Genomic DNA, 13,388 nt, shown 5'->3' on the forward strand with positions numbered 1-13,388 from the left:
AATAATAACCTGGCCTCTGCTAAGGGGGAGGGAGGTCTCCTAAACTGTATCTCTCACTACAGCTTAATTATTCAAGTTGTAACTTAACTGATAAAACCTGGGTTGGAAAGCAATCGACAATAAAATTACTGCGCTAGCTAGAGTCACTCAGTTCTGCCGAGAGAGCAAGTACGGGGAGGTAAAGTGGAGAGACAGAACCAGAGGTCCTGAATTCGTCAGTGCTAGCTTTCTCCGATTCAAACTTCCCTCAGAACTGCGGGTGAAACCTACTTCGCCTTCCCTTGTCCTCCCTCTGGTGGAGAATTCTAAAGAGCAGTGAAATCCAGAAAACGTTAGCACCCTGCTGCGAAGGACAACAGTGAAAGGCCAGGGTAATCAGCACCGCGTAATGAGCCAGAATCATGTAAAGCAAACGTTCTCATAGATGTATGGCAGCTGTGGCTAAGTCAGAATGTTCATTTACAGTGACAGGCCCACGTGTTGTTTTCTGGAACAGGTGAGTACCGTCCACCCACATGTGAAATTTACTTAGCCCTCTTTAAAAGTAATTTGCTCCTGATTTTCCGTCCTCCGGGATTAATGCTAACTGAACCATTACCTACAGACAGCCTTCTTGGTATATTTTCCAAATGCCACCATTTAGATAAAGGTGAAATCTGGGGTGCCTTCTTGCTATGTATGTGGAGAGGGAGGGGGGACAAAAACAGTTATTTAAAAACTGTCCTAAATTAAGAATGATTTTATTCTCCTTTAATTTGTACTGTAATAAGAATCTAACTCTATTGGGTGGGTTAAGTCGTTAATAGATATCTTAGCAGTAATGCCATCATTTATTTTGAAAAATTTGATGTCCAAATATCTTCTGATAACCTTCCAACGAACACCACACATCAATTATACTGGGCCATAAAAACAGCAAAATCAGGGAGATTATGAATACTGAATAGCACTATAATATTCCACAGAGTCTAGTGTAAACTGGAACTGAATGATGGTTGAAATAACTCTGCTTTCCCAGGTGGGGCCACTACTTAACAAACAGGAAAACAGCAAAACTCAGAAAAGGCGAGCCCTTTCAAAAAGGGTACTTTTTCTCCAGGATATGAGACCCTGTAAGGGCTTAGTATACAACTGCTACATGTTACCAGATACATCATTATTTTAGAACTGAAGGACAGAAAGCAGAAATGTCTTTTGGAATTAAAAAATAAAGTTTCAGATCTTTCCAAATAAAACAGAAAGCCAGCTGGAAAATCCAATTTGAAATTGCCCTTAAATTATTCATCTCTGTGGTCAGGAAGTAGCAGATGAATTTGTTGTTGTTGCTGTTGTTTTGCATTTTTATAAATCCTCGGAAATGATCAGAACAGGGATGGAGAAAGGAGGAAACCTTTCTTTGCTTTCTTGAAAATCAAAATATTAACCTCAATTTAGAAACAATGACATGTTTTCATGGTATCGTTTTATTAATTTGTTATGTATTGTTCAGCTCTTAGAGTCTGTATCATACAGGGTATATCAGCTCTCAGGTAATATATGTCAACCTGTCAACATATGTCAACTCGTGAAAACTAGAGTGGGTATTTATAAATAAGCAACTTGAGAAATAAAGAAAGACAAAATGGAGCTCTTATATTAAATGACAGCTTATAATAAAGGCAATCCTGTGCCATAACACTTTTCTTTGGCGAGGCTTAACTTTTAGAAGCACTCTTAGAATCCACAAAGCTGGCCAAATATACCCTTTCTCTCATGAATTCCCATTTGGAAAATACTCCAAGAAAATCTTAAAAAGAAAAAAAAACCAAAAGTGAAAGAACATTAACATGTGAACATTTTTAAATTTTTGCAAAATATTGTGCATACTGACAGTAATGGGAATTTCATTTTAAATTCTGCAAATAGATATTTTTAACTTTTAAAAAATGAAGTAACAAGATAATTTATGTAGATTATTTTTTTAAACTTTGCAACAAATTCATTGTTAATAAAGATGCATGGATACAAAAGAAAATCTCCCTCACCAGAGCCAGCTCCAGCACGACCACTAAAGGCGCATGACTTATTCATTAATTCACAAAGCATTTACTGAAGTAAATGCTTAACAGTAGAGAAACTGAAAGAAAGAAAAAAAATTGCCCCATTCTCATGAAGCCAAAATAATATGAGAAAGGCATGAAAACAAATTAATTATTACAATACAAACGAAAAGCAGAGCCAGATAAGTTTTCCAGGGCCTGAAGCTCATGAGATTTGGGAGATCTTTTTAAAGGGAAAGAACACAAACTTAAAAATACAAATTTAGATCCAAGACTGTTAAAGGGAGCCTTGGAAGTGAGAGGCCCTGAAGCTTCCTTAGCTTCATGGCAAATTCACTTCTAGTGATTCCAAGCATATTCCACTATCTGCACAATTATATACTAATTCAGAAATTAGATACTACTTTCACGTACTATCACTATAAAGAGAAGACATTAACAGGCAGTCAAAATGAATACACATTTTTTTTTTAGATTCCATATATATGTGTTAGCATACGGTATTCGTTTTTCTCTTTCTGACTTACTTCACTCTGTATGACAGACTCTAGGTCCATCCACCTCACTACAAATAACTCAATTTTGTTTCTTTTTATGGCTGAGTAATATTCCATTGTATATATGTGCCACATCTTCTTTATCCATTCATCTGTCTATGGGCACTTAGGTTGCTTCCATGTCCTGGCTATTCTAAATAGAGCTGCAATGAACTGAAACAAGCAAAGACTATAGTGTAAGGAAAATAAGATGAAAGCAGCTTTAAGAATTCACTAATCAGCAATTGTCCTGTATGTTTAGTTAGACTCTTAGAATAAACACGCAAACCGAGTTCATTAAACAAAAGTCTTCTGACCGACAAGATACCCACGCAAAACTGGAAATCGTGTGCTCCGGTACATTTGGAAAATATTAAACAAAATTCTTAACTAATCATATTCTGTCTGCTGTGAAGTCAGTTTGATAACAAATTGTGAGTTTAGAATCCTAAGAAAAATACTAAAAACGGTAACATACAAACAACACTAAAATGAGACCTGTGTTTATACTCTTCTGCTTTGTGTGATTTTTAAACATTATCCCACACCAATGATTGTTATTATTATTATTGTTTATCATTATTATTAATGATAAGATTACTCTCATGATTGTAGGGATACATCATAGATTAAAAATGGATTATACAGCTGAATACTAGTGCCTACTTTCTTTTTGTGGACACTATCTGAAAAACAGTCCTAGTGTCATAAACCTCTTCTCTAATAGGGTGGAGATGTAAGACTTAATAGTCTTTGAAACGTTTTATTTTCTTTTAAGAAGAATACAATCTCATGCAGCTTTTTGATTTCTCTTTCTGACCTCCACACTAATTATTTATCTTTATCTTTCTCATCCCCTTGCAACACATACTTAAGATGTGTATGTGATGCAAATACCTCAAATGTATATATACATGCATATATGCATACACATATACATATGTAGATATCCATGTGTGTATACATCTGTATTTGTGAGTGTATGAATGCATATGTGTGTGGGTGTATAGTTATTGCTTCTCTTTCCTCTACTGGAAATGAGAAACACTGTCTGAATTTGAACGCGAATCTATAAAAGATGGAGATCATATATCCTTTTATCCACTTTTTTCATATCGCTATCCATGAGAATTCTCAGCACCGTACTTTGCACGCAGTAAGCACTAAATGGCTTTGCATATAATGAATTTAAATAGAATAGGATGGATATAAAAAGACTGGTTCTGATATTACCATTTCTGTCAATCAATTACCAATCACCTACCCTGACAATCATCTTTGCCACCTCCTTTCTGCAGCCAACCCCTCCCCAAATCCTGTCATTTTGACTTGTCTCCTTTTATTTCTCATCACTAAGTACCCCCCAATTTAAGCCTTCGTCTTATCTTTTCGTTGATCATAGTAAAGCTTTCCACCTGGACTCTTGCTCCCTCCAATTATTTTGCTACATGCAGCAGTCAGAGGAGTCTTTTTGAAATGCAGACTTAACCCAGCCATCCTTTGCTTCCCAGAACCATACCCAGTGTCCTTGTAGGGCTAGCCTGTGCCTAACTCCAGCCTGATCTCACTACGCTTCATCCCTCCCTCCCTATGCCTCATGCATGAAGGCTTCTTTGCAACATGCCTCTAATACTTGTCATTCTTTCCAGCCTCAGTGCCTTTGCACTTACCGTTTCCTCTGCGTGAATTTACCACAACTTGGCCTAATTCCACTTACTGCTCAGGCTCCAAATGAATTTCATTTGCTTAGAAGGGCTTTCCATTACCTTTGAAAATGATTTTAATCTCCCATCCCATTTTTACACCTCCTTCAGAACATTTCTTCCAGTTTGTAATTATTTTTTGTGTGTGATTTTTATTTTTACAAGGATTTTTTAAATGATTTTTTACAGTGTTTTTCTTATACAATGATCTGTTCCCACTGGACATTAAATTTTTTGAGGGCAAAGACTGACTATTTCATGTTCTATGTTATATCTCTAGCACTGTGCCTGTTTCATCATAGCCAATTACATACATTTTGTTAATTGGTGAATAAAGGAGGATAACTAGAATTGCTTTATATGTATATAAGACTATACATACATACATGTATGTATGCTTATGTTTATTTGGTCAAATTTTAAAATGATAATGATGTTTATGGTACCAGGCATGACATTTGGGGATAATTTCTGTTGAATAAGCCTTTCTAAGAATGGACATATAGAATAAGAATCTTGACTTATAGGTATAATTTCTCAAAACTTTAAGAGGTGAGGTGATAACGTCTGTGAAATGGTAAAATCCCAAGAAAATACTTACCTTTTTTTTAATTGCCTCTGCAAATTTCACCTGTAGATTACATTTATTGGCTCCATTTCCTTCCTTGCATTTGTATGAGGTGTTAGAGAGACCCCTAGAAGAGCTGGGTTTTAGCAAGGCTGTTCTAACAAAGTGATAATGGATGAAAACCTTTAAACACAGCATTGTTAACAGAGAGTTAAAAACCCCTTTCTAGCCTTGGCATCATACAAGGTTCCTATTCCCATAGGATTATTTTTCACTTAACACACGAGTGGTAAGTCCATATATAGTCATTTTAGCAAGTTGCACCCAGTAACCACCTTACAGTTATCTTTGAGTTTAGATTTAACTCCCTTAGTATTTTCCTCACTTCCCATCATGCATATCCATATAACAAAGGGATTTGTCCATACATGCATTGGGTTCAGATTCTGTGAACATCTAATATACAGCCCAGAGAGAGATTCAGATGCTTCGGTGTCTTTTAAGAGTCATCCCACGGGATCCTCCAAGGTTAACATCTTTCCTTTCAAGAGTCACTTTATTCATTATTGTGAAAAGATTCACCCCTGCTAAATGTATAATGATGTTAAAATACAAATGTAAGGTCGTGAGTGATGAATTAGTACTTCAAATATTTGAACAGTGCGAATAATTTAACAGATCAACTCCACTTTGGTATGTCCCAGAAGAGACACCTGGTAGAAAGCATTTCCAAAACAGATTATAGTATATCGGAAATTACTTCACAATGTCATCAGGATAACTGGTCTGTATGGAATGAAACCCTGACCCACAACGTTATGTACCTGGCCTAGGCATGTAATAACACCACAATTATTCTTTTCCCTTCTTTCTCACGTAATTCCTTCTAACCTCCTTACTAAATCTTTATGAATACTACCCTCCCCGCCTTTTTTTTTTTTTTTTTTCAGCTCCTGTTCAAGTTAGAGCCCAATACTTCATATATCTGACTTGACTAGGGATTTTTAGTTTTGAGCTCAGAGCCAAAAGTGAAGTTCTCAGTGGAATGTTACAGTCATCTCCACCCCTGGACCCCAGCCTAGAATTCTAGTTCCTTTGCAACGGACCAACTTTCAACATACTAGATGTTTGGGAAATTTTGTGTATGCGTGTGTTAAAAAATTTATATCTTTCACTTCTCATTCATTTGGGAAAAGAATTTCACAAGTATTAACAACTCAAGAAAGCAATTCATCTTGTAAAGATGATTTAGCAGAATAATTAGATAACTTGACAGAAACTAAATGACCATCCAAAAAATAACTGGTGACCAACCATGCAGAAGATTACATTCTTATGGAAAATGCTGTCTTTTCTGCTTAATCATAAAGACTGTGTTTGTTCCAGCTCTTTCCCATAAATACAAGATGGAGACCACCTCGTTCAAATGGTCCAGGAAACTCTGGTCTTGCCCAGGGTCTTACTCAGCATGTAGGGTTCTTTAGAGTCCCGAGAAATTCTGGGGGTGATCCCAGAAACTAGATATTCAACTGAATGTCTAAGAAATACGTTTGGATTAGTATTTGAGTGATCTTTGTTCAGTCCTAGAGCAGACTGAACTCTTTAAGATCCTATACAGCAGATACATTCAGGCACAAAAAATTCTGTCAGTCCATCTGGGACTTCTGTCTTCAAGACTGACCAAAACCAGCCCTGGTATTTGTAGGTAGGAAGAGAAAGTCACTTTTACTTAAGTGGCAATTATCTTGCTTCGGAATTACATCAACTTTTTTTTTTTTTCCTGTTGTAGTTGTTGTGGTTTCCAAAAGATCATCTAACAGAATGAGGTGGAAATCCACTATCACTTTTATTTTCATAATAATAAGTAGACCCCTGAGAGCCCGCAATGTGCTAGGATTTACATCAGTGTGTGTTTATTATGGGTACTAAAACTATACAGTATTTCTAGCTCAGAAGTGCAAGGTAAAGAACTTAATACATATTTTCTCAACTCATTGTTTTCTTTTAAAATTTACTTTTTCCCTCTTCCCTGAGAAACTTTCATTAAACTATTACCAATTCTTTCCCTCCCTTGTCCTACTGCTGAATCTGCCCTGACAATCCCTGATGCCAGGTCACTCCAATTACCCAATTTTCTCCATGAACATTATCTTTCCCTGTTCTAACAAAGAAGCCAGAACAAAAAAAAAAAACCTCTCTTACCCCTTCCTTTCCTTTTATGACCAAACACTTTCAGTTCTTTTTTTATCAGCTCATGGAAACCACCTGCTCCCCCAACTCACAACCAATCTCATGGAACTGCTCGGAAGTCACCAGTGCCTTCCTTATTGTCATATGAAGTGTCGTCCTCCTTAGTCCTTATGCTTGGGGACACTGATACGCACATCATCTTGAAACCTTCTCCTGGAACTCACAGTAATATCTTGGTGGCAGGACTTTCTGTCTCTTTTTGCCAATTCTTTTTCTTTTTTTTCTACCTATATCATAAATGCTGGCTCATGGCCCAATATTTAAAACTCTTTTTCTTAACTACATGATAATCCTAGGAAAATATCATTCACTACCACTGTATCAAATTTTGATAATTCACAAATGTGTGTGTGTATACTTTTTTTCTAAACTCCAAGCCTCAATTTCCACTACCTCAAACTGACCAGTTGGTTAATTCCCATCCCTCTCCCCCGCCCGCCCCCCCACCCCGAACCAGACATGGTTCAAGATCAGAAACTAGGTGTCATCCTTCATTTTTCTCCTCACATCCTCCTTTCCTCCCCGATTCCAGCCATTTGATGCCCCAGTCGCAGCGCTCTTATCTGAAGCAGCTTTAATCCTCATCACCTGTCTCCTTTGCTTCTCCCCTGAGCTGGGTCCTCAGTCATTCTTTGACCGTTTTTCCAATACCCCTCTTACTGCTTCAGCTTCCATTCTCACACCCAGCCATCCTCCTTCCAGCTACCGGAGTTAATCTTCTAAAATACAGCTATTATCTTGTCATCCTTTATGTAACATTTCTATGGATTCCTGTTGCTATAAAGTTGCAACTTCTCCTTAGAGGTTAGTCAGGTCCTTCCCAATTCAAGTGCTGCATAAATATTCAACCTCTCTTCTCTTCCCCCCGGGTAGTGGGTATACTCTGGTCACACTGAACTGTATCTTTTCTTACTTCTATGCCTTTAACTCTGTTTTTCCTTGTCCCTAGAATTTCTTTCCCTTTTCTGCCTAGCAGGCAGATCCAACTCAAAACTCACCTTTTCTATTTTTCCCTGATGCTCCCCTCACAATCGCTGCTGCACATGTGTCTTCCTTATACGTCTCTTGAGCTCAGCACCTTTATTACTATCATTATTTGTTTTCAAGCCTGTCTCCCTGCTCTGCAGGAAAGATGCCTCAGGAATCATCTCTCTAGTTCCATAAAGTACACATCTGACATATGTATATTAAAATGCATAGACTATAAATGTGTTCAAAGAATCCCCAATTTACATTTAATTCAACTTCAGAGTGACTGAGTAGCAGTTGAAGGGCTTTGAAATCTTTCCAAATTTAACGTTTTACTCCAACGCAAATGGGACTTTCGCTAAGTAATTACAACTTTTCCAAGCTCTGCAGCTGTATGAGCCCAATCTTAACTGACTTGTTCAACCGGAGTTACAGTTAGCAGGATTCAAGAACAAGGCTTGCTGGTTTCTACCACTATATTTTTGTGTACTGAAGTCCATTTAAGCCCCCTTGCTGACCTACTCTATGTCTTATTTGCCCATATTAAAAAAAAAATTTGTATAATAATATCAATACTTGTTACACATTAACCATCATAATGAGGTATTATGAAGTTCAACTCATCCCTTATCTGTAAATTCCTCTATAAAGAAAAATAAGTTTATGATGTAGAACCTTCATCTTGATTTCTGAAAACTCTAATGATAACTCTGGAAGGGAGAAGGAGTGTCCCTTTATATAGTTGATACTTTTTGATTGTTTGAAATAGCCTCCATCTCAAAGACTGCTGGTAACTCTGCAGCCCCATCTACCGTTCCCCACTCTCTGCTTAAGTGTCTGAGAGCCTCTGAGGGTCACAGTCTCCACCTTGGACCTTAGATGGAAGCCTGTCTTCAAGAAAGCACCAATGAACCGGACAGAGCTTTGAATTCTGACTCTGCTGCTTCACAGCTGGCTACTCATCTGTAAGGGGGGGACTATACTACCAATTGTAATAGATGACTGTGGTGAGAACTAAGTGAGCTCACGGGAGTCGTGTCCAGCCTACAGGAGGCGCTAGAGAAATGGCACCTCAATTGGTCGTCAACTGTCCGCTGACTTCTAGCTGCTGCTGCTCCTATCAAACATCTCTGAGTCCAGGCCAACTTTACTAAAAGAAGCATTTTGCCAAAAGGATAGGTGATTTTTTTTTTTTTTTTACCATTCAGTAATGACTGAATAGGTAATTCTGAATTACCCCAGGCCATTGGCACTTAAGGCTACAAAGAATAAGTAAAACTAATGAAAATCAGATATTTTTATGGATTTGAAGTTTTCACCACACTGCTCCTAATTCACCTCCTCTCATCAACCCTTTCTGGGTTTTCTGTAGGACAGATGACTCTTCACTGGCTCAGTGGAAGGCAGCAAAGGGAAAAAGGAGGTAAAAAAGGAAAACTAGTATTTGAATGAGTAGAATATTTAGCAGAAGATTTTATAAGTAGAATTCTGATTCTAATCACAAGATTCCTGTCCCCTCGTCCACACACCCTGTATGATCCCCTCTTCTTGAGTATGGGGGGGGGGAACCTATGGATATTATGGTTATGGCTCCTGTGCTTAGGTTATCAATCAGTTGACTATGAGTTAATCCAGAAGGTGGGTCTGACCTAATCAGGCGAGTCCTTAAAAAGAGGGCTGAGCCCTTCCTGAAGAGAAAGATCATCCTACTGACTTTGAAGAAGTAGCTGCCATGTAATGAGAGGGTCACATGCCTAAGAGTGGAGGGTGGCCTCTAGGAGCTTAAAGCAACCTTGGCTGACAGCCAGCAGGAGAACAGGGACCTCAGTCCTACAACCACAAGGAACTGAATCTTGCCAACAGTGTTGATGAACCAGGAATAGGACCTGAGCTCTAGCTCAGAACACAGCCCAGTTGATGGCTTGATTTCAGCCTTGTAAGACCCTAAGCAGAGGACCTAGTTACGCCCTGCCCAGACTTCCGGCCAACAGAACTGGGAGCTGATAAATGAGTGTTGCTTTTGGGTGCTAAGATTGGGGTGATCTGTTACAAAGCAATAGTAAGCTAATGCAGTTATAAAAACATCTTAATTTATACAGTGCTTTAGAAAGCAGATATCGAAGGGGCTGGAAAATGACAAATGGGAAGAAAGTCTGGAACCTGCAGTGACTCTCCCCGCTCTGCCACTTCCTAGCTCCATGGATTTGGGGAGTCACTTAACTTCCCCAGCCTTAATTTTCCTTGTCTGTAAAGTGAAGGACTGAATGATGGACAAGATGCCTCCAAGGTGCTTTTATATTTTACATCCTTAGATGATAAAACTTTTATTTTTTGAGAGGATAAAACAAGGCACATGGGGAAGTAATGTAGAAACTTTCACAGATGGCAGCTCAAACCCAACTCAGAAATCCTAGCTCCTCTATTTGTAGACCATCCTGTCTCCAGCCCATTCTCTGAGCTTCAGCCAGACTCACAGGCATTAAATGGACTCCAAGAAGGTTTATAAGCTTCACCCACAGGTCCAAAGGGGATCTGAAGAATTGTGGCTTTTTTCTATTTTTGGAGGGTAGGGTTTTGTTTTTATTTCTCACAGGGAGATTTTTGGTATATGTTTTCTGCCAAAATAATCAGTAAGATAAAGCACCTGCCATGGAGATGAATGCTATATAAACTTTGATGTGCATCCATGGTGGACATAAAAAACTTTTCTATAAATAATAACAATTTAACTCAAAAATATATCACAGCCTAAGGATTCTTTAGGGAAATGTGTATATGTTCCTCAGGAAGGTCCATGGTCCTGAAGAAGCAAACTTTTTGGCATGGACAAGAGAGACGTTTAACAGAGCTGTTTCTGCTCTAGTACATAAGCTTTTATCTGTTGATCTGTACAAATAACCCAAATGGAAACTTCTTTATGAGACAGAAAAGTAGAGTGAAATGTTTCAAGTCCACAATATCAGCTGGAATGAAATTATAGCTGTGTCGTTTAGAAAGTGGTTCCTTTCAACAAGATTTACTATGTTACTATGACTAGATGAATTTATCTCCTTTTCCCAAACTTATTAAAGCATAAAACACTTCCCTAAAGCCACTTTGGCTCAAATGTGTTTTTCAAGGAAAGCTGTGGTATGCATTAACTAACTCCAAGAAACCAAAGTAATCTAAAATTTTCAAATCCTGGAACAATCTCAAAATGCTCAATAATAGAACATGCTTTAACTCAGCTCACAGATTATCTATATAGGCAACATAGAATGGATTCTGAAAGACCATGGTGAGCCCGATTTTGACAGACTGAACCCCAATGCTGAAGGAAATGTTGGAAGTGAGATCTGGGCTATCCAGTTTGGTCTATAGACATTGATGAAATTGTCTATGCAATCAAACATCAATGTTTTTGTAGACAGAGTATCAAATCATCAATAAAGGCCATTCATGAAATATCCTTAGGTGTTCTAATGGGATGATGGAGCTGATATTTAACTGGACCTATATGCCTCTAATCACACTTCCCCGTGTCTTGAAAATATCTGCAAACTAAGGTGGAAAATGTGAAACCAGTAAAACTTAAGCTTCATGGCTCCACCCTTGCAGGAATCCCTTCCAAGCACTGTAACTAATTTTGTGTTAATAATTTTCTTTTTTTTTTTTTTTAGGCTGTGCCATGTGGCATGAGGGATCTTAGTTCCCTGACCAGAGATCCAGCCCCCTGTACTGGGAGCACAGAGTCTTAACCACTGGACCGCTAGGGAAGTCCCAATTTTTTTAAAAGGACCTCCCAAACTAACTCCTCTTTAAAGGAGACTATAAATACAGTTTGAGGAATATAGTAAAAAGGCAGACAAGTTTAACAGTTAGGGTTTACCATATTGACATTGGACTCAATAGTTGGGTTTTTTTCCTTTTAACTTTTCAAGTCATGGTTTTTGCATGATCAACCCTGAATGATGGAGATCATCCTCCTAGTCTCACTTCAGAGAGCATCTCTGTTTGCCACGCTTTGAGCACATGGGTTTGTAAAGCTCATTCAAGAGTTTCAGGGTAAGGGGCACATGGCTGACGAAGGGAATAGAGTGATCCGTACCTGTTATGTTGAAAATATTTGATGGGTGATGAATCAGCCTATCTTCTAAAGTGTTCAGTTAATTAACTGTTCAATTTTGATAGATCCTAACCCTAATATTTTTCTCTTTAAAATTGCTAAATGTATTATTTTTAAGACAATTATTCTGGGATAGAGTTAAGTGAAGAATGCCAATGGTAATAAAACAGTATTAATTCAAAAGAGATCGTGCCAGCTCTACATGATTCCCTGGTTCTTTCAAAGGAGGAAGACAACACAAGTTAAGCATTCAAGTTAAATTGACTAAATTAATCTAGTCAAAACATTTAACTTGTCCAATGCAGACCTAGCCTAAAATTAGGATATAGAGGTATTTTATAGCTACACGACGAATCCAAATCACGTTAATCTTACTTAAATTTCTAGAGTTTCATATCCTGATTTCATGCTATTTCCAAACAGAGTCTAATATTATACTTTCAAGGTCAAGGTACTAACAGCAGTAATGTTCTTCTGTTGTCTGTGTGTAATGACGTCTTCGAGCGTTATTATCATAGGAAATTGCGTATTTCTTCTGTTGTTTGTAAACATGTATTTATATATACACAAGACAACATTTGTTATTTCTCCCAACGCTGTGGATCTAAACTACGAAAGATCATGAAAAAGTGTTACTATGTGGAAATAGAAACAGGTTTTTTTTTTTTTTCAGGTTTTAGAAAATCATCAGCAAGCCATGCCAACATGTAGTAAATTAAGACATAGATTGTATCTACAAAACACCGAAACATACAAATGAAAATGAAAATAAGAATTAGCAACTTAGAGAAATGTTTTTCCTAGACTATGGAAATTATCTGCAATTTTTGCTTTGGGGGGAAATTTTTTTTTAACTTATGCAGAAGTGATTTACTTCTTAAGGCATTATAAAAATTAAAATTTTAGCATAATCACGAAGAAATCATATCTAGTCACGAAATGAAAATTTTGTCGGGAGACCTTCCACATACAAGCCTTTAAAGACAAGTCTTCATAAAATTTCTATTAATATATGATCAAGTGAGCCCGCCATGAGTTACAAAAATAAAGATTCTCTTGGTAACCGAAGAATGAAAATAGCATTATCTACAATGTCGATGATAATTTTTAAAAATGATATATCTTAAAGCACATGTTTCTAAAAGAGAAATTCTAATACCGTTATGAGCAGCTTGATAAATACAGCTGTTTTCATCTTACTTAGAAAAAACCCTTTTT

General features: G+C 37.5%; 1 protein-coding gene across 1 annotated transcript in view; it reads right to left on the reverse strand.

Annotated features, from left to right (window-relative positions):
* NRG1 (neuregulin 1) overlaps positions 1–13,388 on the reverse strand; it is a 1,009,792-nt gene that overhangs the window by 215,706 nt on the left and 780,698 nt on the right. The window lies entirely within an intron of this gene.

The sequence above is a fragment of the Delphinus delphis genome, chromosome 21 (genome assembly GCF_949987515.2).
Source record: "Delphinus delphis chromosome 21, mDelDel1.2, whole genome shotgun sequence".
Lineage (NCBI taxonomy): Eukaryota > Metazoa > Chordata > Mammalia > Artiodactyla > Delphinidae > Delphinus > Delphinus delphis.